Consider the following 11853-nt stretch of genomic DNA (forward strand, 5'->3'; position numbering starts at 1 on the left):
CATTGGAAGTGAATTTTCTTGATTAGTTTTTGTTGCCGCTACTGTGGTTTCTTTGACTGAAATTACTTCCTTCTTGTCTTTTAATTCTTTCCTGCCCTGTGCTCTTCTTTTTTTAATGTCGCATAATGGTCACCTTGTGCATCTCCCCACCATTTTGGTCTTCTAGGATTTTTCCAATCTTTGCTATTCTGAGGACGCTTTGGGCAATTTTTAATTACATGTTTTGTTTCATGGCATGCTTTACATCTACTTCTTGTCTTCTAATTCTTTCTTGCCCTGAAGCTCTTCTTTTTTTAATACCGCATAATGGTCTCCTTATGCATCATGGTTTGGAGTCATCAATTAATCTCTGTGTCCATCTCCACACAAATCCAAACATAAGTAGTCTTGAATTTTTTAGATAGGCCTTCCCAATGGAAAACGATCTTTGATTCGAGAAATGCAAGGAAAGATTCGACAGTCTTACCCAAACTGGGGCTGAAGAAATTGATGTCATTACTGCATCAAAACTGGGGCTGAAGAAACTGATGTCATTACTGCATCAAACGTGGGAGACTGAGGCTACATGCAAAGGCCAGTGCTCCCCCAAAACCACAACCCAACTTCACAAATAACTTTCTTATCTTCAATCTTTTCAAAAACCGTAGTTAAAAAACCTCGTGCCATAGGGTAAATATTTAGCTCATCCATAAAAGGGGCTTCCATGTCTTAGAGATCCATTTATGGAGATTGGTCAGCCACGGCCAGAACCCATTAAACCTGCAAAAGAAAAAAATATATTTGTGAGATCACACTATCTGTCAGATCACACTATTTGTCAGATCACACAAATTCATCGTTGAACGATTTGCAAAAGAAATCTCCAAAAAAATTCCAATATCTACAAAAAAAAAAAAAAAAAATTCCATACAAAAAGAACAAAAATTGAGTGGCTAAGGTTTCACCCTAATGACCCCAAAAAGTTTCAAAATTCTTTCTATCTTCATCTTCTTCACACTACCGTGCATATTCGCTACCAATTCAATATTAACCTCACTAACATTCATTAATTATTTAAATTAATCTTCATCTTAAAAAAACTATTATTAATAAATTAAGTTATTAAATAGAATATACACTCATGCCCATAAATTTTAGAAATCAAATTAATTGGGAAATTTCAGATTAAATTAACTGATAAATTATTTTATAGATCCGTATGCTTCTAAAAAAATATATTATTATTATTTAATTAATAAAACAAGACTCCATCATCCAACTCAGCAAGTTTAGCCAGTTATAAAAAAGAATGCCTATAAATGTTAACAATTAAATTAATTACTAGAGTAGTTTCCAGATAGTTTCCAGATTGCTAGTGCTTTTAAAAGTATATTATTTTTATTTAATTAGTATTACTACTTTTTAAAAATGATCCATTTTTTAAAAATAGGACGCCATCATCCAACTCAGCCAGTTTAGCAAAGCTATTAAAAAAAATAGCCACAGAATAAAAAGTGAGGCAAAAAAACAAAGCGCCATTATGAAGTCAGTTTTTAAGAGAAAAACGATAGTGTGGATAATCATAATCGTACGGTCGGCCCTCTGGTCCGTTTTACAAAAAATCGACACGCTGGGCCCCGTTGTAATTTGGATCTACCCTCTCACTCTGCATAATTTAGAGTCAGCAGGAAGGGAGAGTTGGAAAAAAATATTTTCACATTTGTGGATATTAACTTAACTTGATAGGGGATTTAATGTTTTAAAAGAGTTAACGGAGGAGCAACTCTGTGGTTTCCATTTGTGGTTTATACAAATGAACGGTGGTCATTACCACCAAATTTCTAAACCACTGGTTATTTCCTAATTTTGTTTTGACTGGTTTGATCTGTTTACCCGATTTGATCGGCCGCTCTCATTACTTATGGGTTTGGATAATTATTTTATGATTTATATTTATGTTTATTTTAATATTATTTTTAGAGTTTTAATTTAATTATTAATAATTATTGTTATATTTATTTTAAAATAGGGTTTTTAGAATTTTAATTTAATTATTAATAATATTAAATGGTAGTTATTAAATGGATGATAGCCGGGATTTAACTTTTAATTTAATTATTAATAATTATTTGTACGTTTATTTTGGAAGAGATTTCTTAAATGAAAATTATTAAACTGATGATAAAGATTTAACCTTTATAAAATATTTTAAAATATCTTTATTAATATATACAAATCAAAAGTTGAGATATATTAGATCGATTAATTAAAAAATACCATATCAACAAGTGTCATATGAAATTATTTATGGTTTTTTGGGATAAGGTATTGATAAGTCATGTTATTGGCCTATGGTATTGTAACAAAGTCTCTTTATAAATTAAGAATCTTGATGGTAAAATTGGTATAAATCTCCGTGAACTAAAAATTGATTTATAGTTTTTCAAATGTATATATATGTTTAACTTATATATATATATATATATATATATATATATATATATATATATATATATATATATATATATATATATATATAATAAAGTTATAATTTCATTAGTTTGATTTTTTTTTAATTTTAACAATATGAGATGTATTGTGACTAGCTCAGATTTATCAAATCTCTCAAAGTGCAAACTTTTTTTAGTGTAAAATTTGAGGGAAAGTTTGCACGCATAGAGATTTTATCCTCTCGAAGCTTGATAGGATGAATCTAGATTGGTTTAATTATTAATAAAAAATTATAATTACTATTTTATTTTATTTTTATTTTTACTTAATTTAACTTAGTCAAAATGTTTACAACATAACATAATCTTAGAACATCTCTTCCATACTGAGAGAAGTAAGTGCTTTGATGCTTCTTATGGATTAATGGCTATTACAAGTCATCTAATTTATATGGTTGTACTTTTACAACATCTCCTCCATAGTGGGTTAGAGAGTCTGTGCAGCGAAGTAAATGTTTTGATGGTTCTTATGGATTGATGGCTATCAACATTTACCAACCATTTAATTTACATGATTGCACTATTATTATTATATATGTTTGATAATTTAGTTTCATATGAAAAAGATGTGTGCTAAATATATTGAATATGGTGTTTGAAAAAATAAATTAAAAATAATAAAAAATGAAAATAATGTTTAGAATAATTATATATATATATATATAAACTAACTAATTTAATTTCTTTTTATATATTAATAAGCTAAATTTTTGGTGAAATTTCTTATTATATTGTAGGTTATGGTTTTTTCCAAATATTTTAAAATAAATAAAAAAATTATAAATAATTTTGTTATATACTTCATTTTATATATAAAAGAGAAAGGTAAGAATAGAAAATTTTCACAAAGAACTTGGTTATATATTTCATTTTATATACAAAAGATGAAAGTAAGAATAGAAAAGCGTTTTTAGGAAGGTGAGGAGGAAGAAAATGAAGAGAGTAGATATAAGAAAGAAAAATAAGATGGAGGGTGGATAGATATTGGATTAAAATTTGTTTCTATATTTGAGATTAAAATATATTAAGATGCCTTTTTTAATGTTTTTTTCCGTATGGTATTAGTGGAATAAAAAGGTGCTAATCAAGAAAATTTTGATATAAAAGGTTGTTAATCAAGAAAATTTTATTTGGTCAACCTAAATAAAATGTCTAGAATCGTGGAAATATTTGAAGTTATGTTAGTTATTTAAATGGGTTTTGATTAATATAATAATGTATTATTTTAAGAAATGTGGAAATTATCATATAACAAATGTGATTAGATAATAATCATTTTTGCCTTAAAATAGTTTCCATAAGTTGATTGGTTATTGCAACGGTTACTTCTCCTAGGTTCTAGATACTTAGAGAAAATGTACTAGAGAAAAGATTGTTCTCTTTACTATTAATGAGACCATACCCAATTCTAGGAGGATAACTCTCAAATCTAAAGAAACCCCATTTATAGATACATTTTCAAATACATGGTACTAGTAGGGACATTTCTACTAGATGATTAGGAATCCAAAAATACATTATATCCTATAGGGAATGAAACTCCTCTTAATGATGGACTTACTCGAGGATTATTTCATCCTTCAAAAACATTACTGCCCCCAACATGGATAGGAATAGGAATAGACCCCCCCATACGTCATAGTTTTCAAAAATAACAAGTCTGAACTGGAAACGGTCAAACTAGCCAGTTCATTAGCCTTGACCATTAAATTGGTTGAAAAACGTGGTTTTCTGAGCGGCGCACAGGTTTTTTGGTCTAACTGGCCATAAACCAACTAGTTTTCCCATAAACCAGCCGGTTCCTTCATAAACAGATTGATTTATTGCCAGACCAGCTATAGACCCCACAAAATGTAGTTTTGTGAGTTTTGATGCCATTTTGAGGGAAATTTGGGGTTGTTTCCCTCTAAAAGCAACCCCTCTAAGAAAAACATGCCTCCCCTCTTATTTGCCTCACACATATCAAACCTAGCAACACTAGAAATCAATGGTAATATTAAATTTTTAAAGTAAAAGTGGCATTTTCTTTATTTTTCATTTTCATCCTTTTACTTAAATTTTTAACATTACCATGAAATGACTAAGGATGTTTGAGAGTGGTTTCGACCTCATTGGATTTCATATGGAGAAACTAGAATGTTATAGTTCACTCAAAATTCTGCAGACTTAATGGTTTTAGGGATTTCATGGTTTGGGGATATGCAATGTTTCCATTTGATTCTTTCATGCATGAGGGTATGAGATTGGAGTTTGATCATGAGCATGAATCCCTTTAAGAACCTTGATGTTGGTGGCATTCGTTTTTGAACTTTGTTGATGTTGGTGTTATTTATTGTTGATCTCCTCTACCATGGCCTTAACAAGAATGTACCCTTCACTCAAAGGAAAATAATTAGTTAGGGATGCTAAGATTTTTCTACCACATAATAAGGCTGAGGAGATGAACCCTTCACTCAAACCAAAATCACTAGTGTTAGGTTCCTATACCAATAGGAGTCATAATTTTGATTGACTAAGGTTAAGCCTTGTAATATTGTACATACCCTTGCTTTCTGCAAATGTTTTCCATATTAAAAAATTAAAAAATGTAAAGAGGGTATGTCCTAAAAGAATAATCAAAGGACAAGAAGAATGAAAATAGGTCACAAAAAAATGAAAAATATGAACCCCAAGAAAAAAAAAAAAAAAAACCATGAAAGTGTGCAAATCAAAATGCCACTAATATTTACTTTTTTATGCTTAATAAATGATTGTGTGCAGCTTGTTACTTATGCCACAATCTATGAATAGTCAAAATGTTTAAACTTGGCTATTTCATGTGTTCAACTTCATGTTTATAGATAGAGAATAAAATCTAACCAAATAGTGTAATCTTGGCAGATAATTAGATAGGTAGAGTAAATAAAAGAAGCTCAACTATTTAAACTGAGCCCTTGGATGAGATAAGGTTTGATTTAGATAGTTTTCTATGTAAAGAAAAGAAAATATTGATAAGTGTTTTCTAGCTTAAGTGCACCCTAATAAAGTGAAGAAAAAATGGTAGAATAAGTAGATGGGTAAGTAGAAGAAAGGTTGCAGAAGTATGACGATTGATTAGACAAAAAGAATATTTATCATTTTTCATCATATGTTCCAAATATGAATGGACAATCAAGCATGCAAATGGATTTCAAAGTCAATTAATTAACTTCCCCCATTCATTTCACCTCTTTACTTAACTAATTTCCCAAAATAAAGTTCAAAGTACTTAAAAACCTTGAAATCAAAGAGGCTTAGAGCATTTCTCTGAATTTTGGAGGGACCAGACCCTCAGCTCAAAGACTTATGGATATCAAGTACTAGGTTACCCTCATAAAAGTTCACCCCCCCCCCCCCTTCAGTTCATTCATTTTCCTAATAACACTCCTTTTCCTAAGGTTAAAACACTTTTTTCCTAGGAAAAAGCAATTCTCCCCCCATATCAAACACTTTTCATACCAAAAACCCACAAAAATTATTTACCCTAAGTATTAATGTAAATATGTGAAAAACATGTAATTCACAAAAAAGCATTTTGCTTAGTGTTTTTCCCTTTTTCCACCCATTTTTCATATTAATTAGTAATTTTATTATATTAAATCCGGATAAACCCAATTTCCCATATATATTTAACTCCTACGTACAAATTAATCTTACACCCCAGTTTAATTATAAACTATGATTTTCACCTTAAAATCGAACCAAAACCTTTAACTGTTCGATCTGCAATCAAGTTAATAAAGCCCCTTGTAATCCTCCGTTAATTACCCTGATGGCCTTATCTCACTTTAAGCCTGATACTGTCGTAATAAAGTGCCCGCCGGACCCCCCACTAGCCTCCGCACAACTTCTCCACCCGATCACCATGTGATCATCCCCCTCCTCATCAGACGACCCTTATCCATATCAGGCCAACCAGACATCCGTCCTTTACCCACCCGGTAAAGTGGTTTCCCCCTTGGCCCCCAATGCTACGTGTCATCTGATGAGTGGAATCGGGAAGCCCCTCCCAAATACCACAGAGCGCCCAAAAGCAATGCGAAATAAACTGTTTACTGCCCTCCCACTACGTGACAAATTAACCACTATTCACCTCGTACCCACCAAAAAAATAACTTTTTGCGTATAAAATCCAAAAGCCCCAAAATTGTTTATTTTAGTTGAAATTTCATCTGCAAGCCTCTATATGCATGCACGACACGTGCAATCGTCGAAGCTGTCAACCCACGTACAATTTCACTCCAAAGACACTGCAAACAACCCAGTCGGCCTTGCAGCCTATACGAAGCCCATTCAACCACTTGCAGTCGCCAGCCACCCTACTCAGAGCCAATTCACCCCAGTTCCAGGTATTTAAACCAGAATTCACCTAATACCCTATCAATTTCAAAGTAACGAGTTGTTGAGTGTTTTTATTTAAGTTAAAAACTAATTAAAAATACTCAAGAGCTTGAGCCATAAACCACTGTAGAACACCGTTGCCCAAAAAAATCTGAATCCCTCCCCACACTCAAATCCAGAAGAACTGAGTATGGCTGCCCCAAATGCAATGGATGTGAGGCCCATCACTACACCTTATTTAGACCTAGACCACCTTCCCCTAGCTGACACAGACTTCCAGATAAAAGATACCACTATCAGAGAGCTCCTGCCCAAAGTGCATTGCCAAAGTAGGGACAAGTTCCTGAACCATGCTGATGAAATTGGCCTTTGGGAGTAAAATTTTCCCAAGTACCAGTTCCCCCAAGTCCACATTTTTCCTGAAATTATGCATATGTGCTATGCTTGCTACATCCCCAGTCACAGAACCATCATGTCTCATGACCAGAAGGTCCTTTTGACCATTACCGTCAAATCCATCAATGAAATGTTGCAGCTCCAACCAAGGCCAAACCTAACTCCCCTCTAAATTGGAGACCTATTGGACTTATACCCTAAACTCAGCGCTGCCAAATTGGGCCAACTATTCGAAATCTTCATCGTAGAAGAAAAGCACATCCCTAATGACCCCCCTCCATATGTAGCAGCTATATTTTCCCCTTGGGGCCGAAATATTGTAGCCATGCTATCTTGTGTTTTGGGTTACTCCACAAGTGAGTACATTGATGAAATTATCCTGGCTTTCATGTCCATCTATACCCCAGGATACCCCCCCTGCAACCATTTATGACTTTACCACATTCATAGCTAACATAATGCACGAGTAGTTCAAAAGAATGGGAAATGAAAGGGTTTTCAAGTACTCCTCAGTTTTATACCATATGTTCTTATATTATCAATCAGAAAATTTCCCATTCACCCTCCAAAAGCTGGACTCCAAGGGTCAACCTAGGTCAGTCATTTTTTGGACCCCGTTAGTCCATGAGTATCGGTCTCCATACTCTTATTTAGATTTCATTGATTTATTTGTGCATCCGATTACGAAAATGTTGACTGGAAACCCACCTCCAAGAATCAGTCCAGAAATAAAGAGAGTCCTTCAACCGTCAAAGCAGACCAAAGTGGGTGACTAGCACCTTTACCAGAACCACACAAAAATCGGGATATATGGTTGCATGCTTGCACCATACAAATTGCCAAGATACCTGCCTATGAGGTTGTTTGCATTAGAATACTACAGGCAAATTATCAATGTAGATGAGATAAACATTGTAAATGCCAAGAAGAAGGCCAATTTAAAAATAAAATACCAACTAGGCCCCTTCATATGTAACTCTAGGGAGGCTGGGAAAGAGGAAAATTTGATACTACAGAAGATGAAGTTCCAGAGAAGTTTTGTTTGGAGATATGACCCTTTGGAATTCATCACCAAGAAGAGGCAAAAGGTCAAGCTAGGATCTTTTATTCACCGTCCCATACTTGAGATTGAAGCATATGCCAACCAATCAGAATGGGTGGAAGGAACCCTAGTTGATCAAGACAACACCAGAATAGATATAGAGAACGCTCTAATCGATCTTGAAAAACAACTTGATGAGGGTTCTTTCCTACAGGTGCCAGAACAGTCAGACAAGCCAGAGAAATCAAGCAGACCAGAGACAACCATGAGTACCCCCTCAGTTGTGCAGACTCCTCTAAATGAGGAGAAGAGCCTAAAAATAAGTAGGGAGGAGGCCACCACATCAGCAAGGGCCACTTCACAGACTTATGCAGATACAAGCCAAGCAAAAAGACAGAGAGTGAATCCTGTCTCTGAATAGGAATACATAGAGGAAACAACAGAAGTCACCAACACAGAAGGAAATAGGAGCAGGCCCATCACCCCATCAGAAGGCACACCCTCCACATCACAAACTCAAGGGTTGGAAAGGCAGCTCAGTCTTGAGGTATCTTCCTTTAGAATGCCTACTAACAAAGACCAAGACATCAAGGAAAGGTACAGGGAAATAAAAGCAAGGAATGAGAAGCTTAAGGTCCAAACTTATGCCCAGTACTTGAAGATGACCCCTACCAATCAAACAAGGCTAATTCTAGCCTTTGATATCAAAGAGGAGAAAATGCAGATGAATTTTATCAAGCCTACAACCCAACAACCAAAAACATCCTTAGATTTCAAGAAAGTAGATTTTGAAGTGCTGGAAAGGGATATCCATCCCATAGACCAGATTGAGCTACACAAGCAAACAGGGGAGATGATATACTCCACTTTGAATGGAAAGGCCATATATACCCACCAACTACAAAATTCCTTAAACAACATATCTACACAATTCCAGTTGGAAAAGGCCTCCTCACAGGCCAAGGACACAAGAATCAAGTCCTTAGAGGACTTAGTAATTGAATTGGGACACGATCCCAAGGATATAAAAGCCACAGAGAAACTAATTAAGAAGAAAAATGATGATATCGCTGCACTCAAGAAGCAGCTAAAGATACCCCAGCTGCATCATCCACAAACATTAGAGGTCCTAGAAGCCCAACAAGGACATGAAGAGCTCATGGACTTGGTCCTAAAGCTGAATGATCAACTCAAGGAGACAGAGAAGGAGTTGGACACTTTAATTCAATCAAAGCAAAGTGACTTGGCCACAACTTCCAGAACTGTCATCCCCACAGTATCCACAGCAGTTCCTTCTACACTAGCAGCATCACTGGCACCCACAACTCCACCTGCAACAGCATTGCCAGTAACAGCAGAATCTACTACAGCAGCAGGAGCACCAGGGGACAAAGAAGCAGAAATTTTGAAAGCCATGGAAGATATGTCTATCCAAGCTACAGAGATGAAAAGATTGAAGGAAAAGGTGGAAAGTTTGGAAACTCACTGCAAACTTTCCCAAATCAAGCAGAAAGAAGAAACACAAAGGGCCCGGAGAATGGGTGAGAGGATCAAAATACTGGAAAAGGATTTGACACTTGAGAAGCCACTTGGACAAACCAAGGAAATGTTGTGGGCCAATATCATTGACTCTATCAATGATATTTGGCCATCAATCCAAGTTATTTTTGAGCAAACAAAGCTAGTAAAGATAGCTACTAAAGCTATCCAAAAAGTGAAGGAGGAATTTGGAAATAAGCCTGAGGATGCAAATAGACTCATCCATTTCCTCAATAGAAAAAATAGATATGAGCTACATGAGCTGAACATTGAAGACAGAACTGCCACCATTCTAGAAATAAGGAAGGTCCTTTCTAAAAGGAACCTTATGCTTAATTTGGAAGAAAAGTGCCACAATATGCAGGTAGCCATTGATAGGTTCATGGCTAAATTTCAGATTTTGAGGGAAAAGGGTTTGCCTAGTCCTATGGTCATCAATGATAAACTCATGACACAATTGGATTATGGCAACAAAATCAGACAGTTGGCTAAGGAACAAGCCAACTCTTCATCCATTAAAGCCTTGCCAATGGGAAAAGTATTATATTACACATTTGAGAACTTGTTTTTCCTTGAGCATGAGGTAAAACAATTATCCCGCACCAAGCCAAATTTTGCTAAATATACCGAGGTTGATGAGATTTACAAGAGAATGGTAAATTTGAAATTACCAGATGTAGAATGGTGGGAGACAATGACAGATTTACTGTGATAAATAAACAATTGAAAGTTATTGTGCAGTAAAAATGAAGGCAACAGAGTAAAATAGGTAAAAACAACACAACAGGGTCAAAGAGTAGCAGGGTCAAAGAGTATCAGATGAAAGATCAAAGTAAAGAAGACTCCAGCATAAAAATGCCACAACTATCAGCCAGCATAAAGGGCTACACCTCAACCATAAAGGCCAACACAACCATAATTAAAGGGATAGCAAGAAATAGTTCATTAGCTGTATCTATTTTCTTGCTAGATGATATTTGTATTTCCTATAATAAATCTCAAGTTGTTTTGAGATATTTTGTAATAAGTTTTTGTATAAATACTTCACAATTCAAAGTGTGTAGTGTGGATTCCAAAACATTTCTATAGACTTTTTCTCTCAAATAAGAAATTCTATTGTATCAATGACTGGATTGGCTTACTGGATAAAGGAATAAAGAACATATATTTTACAGGATTCTTATGTAAAGTGAAATACAAATAAGTGTTCTCTCATGTTCAATGTTGTTTTCCTTCAAGTTTTTCATAATCTTTATGTATCTCTAAAATCTAAATGTTATAACATGGAATGATATTTTAGAAATTGCTTAAATGCACTCTATCTTGACTATTATACATTATTATACGTTTTCTTCACAAATCTAAGTTAAAGAATTCTTGATTGCTCCTTAGTTTTTGTGACTTCTTGTGATCTATAGAAAAGGATTCTTAATTGCGCTTTGTTCATGATTATCCTTTGTTCTCCATTCTGATCTCGGTCTAATGATTCTTGAGTGCCATTTCCCCCTGGTTGGAGTTACTTCCCCCATTACGCTTAAAGATTTGCATTTTGCTCTGCTAGCCTGCCCTGTGAACATTCCCTTTAATGAATTGGTCCAGTCCTGATATCCATTTGTTGACTCCATAGCCCAATGGCTTGAAGACCTAGTTCTATCCATCTGCTCTAAGAATTCCACCACCCAACCTTCAAATCAAAACCAAAACCCTAAGGAACACTAAGAACTAGCCTAAAATTTCATAAGAAACAAAGCTAAATTATATAGAGAGAGCCCTCTTTGAGTCATAGGTTGGCTAGAGCCTATACTTAAAATATTGGTTTGTGGTTACCTCGGTTTCTTCTTTCTTCTGATAACTTCAAAGGAAAATTCTGAGTGATAACAACTATTTAGGCATGTTAAACTTTTTCAATTGTTATCATATTATAAGGTTGAGAAATCCAAGTCTAAAGACTTTGAGCGAGTTGATGTTTATGAATCTCTTGTTGACGATCCCATTTTTAGTAGCACCGAATCAATGATGATTTTCATG

The sequence above is a fragment of the Pinus tabuliformis genome, chromosome 9, assembly GCF_031772625.1.
Source record: "Pinus tabuliformis cultivar Carrire ecotype Pingquan chromosome 9, CPIR1, whole genome shotgun sequence".
NCBI classification, from domain to species: domain Eukaryota; kingdom Viridiplantae; phylum Streptophyta; class Pinopsida; order Pinales; family Pinaceae; genus Pinus; species Pinus tabuliformis.